Raw genomic sequence first — 1054 nt, 5'->3', positions numbered from 1 at the left:
AGATGGAGGCTCGAGTCAATTTTCCCCTTCTTCTCCCATGAAAATAATTTTGGTAGCAGGAGTGCGTATGAGCATGCTTGTAGTGTCCGTGATGTTGTGTCAGTAGTAAAAAAAATTGTGTTTAATGTCGATACAAAGTTATATAATATCTATTCCCCAGTACCAACTGTGAAAAACATTTAAGGAGTAACACCCTCATTCGCTTTCTACGTCTTCGTGGGAATAAGAACCAGGCAGGAGGAAAAACCCTGCGTGCTTTTAAGTCGCCGAACGATCACACTGTTCAGGGATAACCACTAGTCACTGTCAGATGCCCTGGCGCATATTCGTCACACACACACACACACACACACACACAACGTATGTATATATGTGTATGCACGTATATATGCAGAATTATACGGCGTTGCCCAAGTAAAATATCTGTTTATCACGCTAAGCCAGTCGTTCAGCAAAGTAATCATGCAATTCCTATGTGCTCTTTTAAGGAACCTAAAATCTACATTCATTGCTGCTCAGCTTGTCCTCTTTCTACTACCAATGTCTGTCTATCTATTTATTTATATATTTTTATTCAAGTTAGTCACACGCACACACACACACACATATATATATACTCGTATATATATATATATATATATATATATATATATATATATATATATATATATATATATATATATATATATATATATATATATATATATATATATATATATATATATATACACACACACTCTCTGAAGCATCTTTATATAGATATAAATAAAATATCCACTTCATTTTTTTTTTACCAACTATAATTTTTCACCCACTCAGAACAAGCACTGAGGAAATGATCCCGCACCCGGTTCCCCTCTCCCTCTACCCGGGCCCTCCTTGCCTGCTGGCGATCGCTGTGAAATCAGCGCCACTCACTTCCTGAGTATATGTTCATTATAGTCTTAAAACACGAGGAGGAAGAATGTCAAGGTAAATACGCTCACATCGATGTTGGTGACTTAGCGATGTTGTGAGTCGCGTGGTACTGGGTAGATTATCACCATTAATCGTC

Source organism: Scylla paramamosain, chromosome 8 (genome assembly GCF_035594125.1).
Source record: "Scylla paramamosain isolate STU-SP2022 chromosome 8, ASM3559412v1, whole genome shotgun sequence".
In the NCBI taxonomy this organism is placed as follows: Eukaryota; Metazoa; Arthropoda; class Malacostraca; order Decapoda; family Portunidae; genus Scylla; species Scylla paramamosain.
This window is presented reverse-complemented; position numbering follows the sequence as displayed.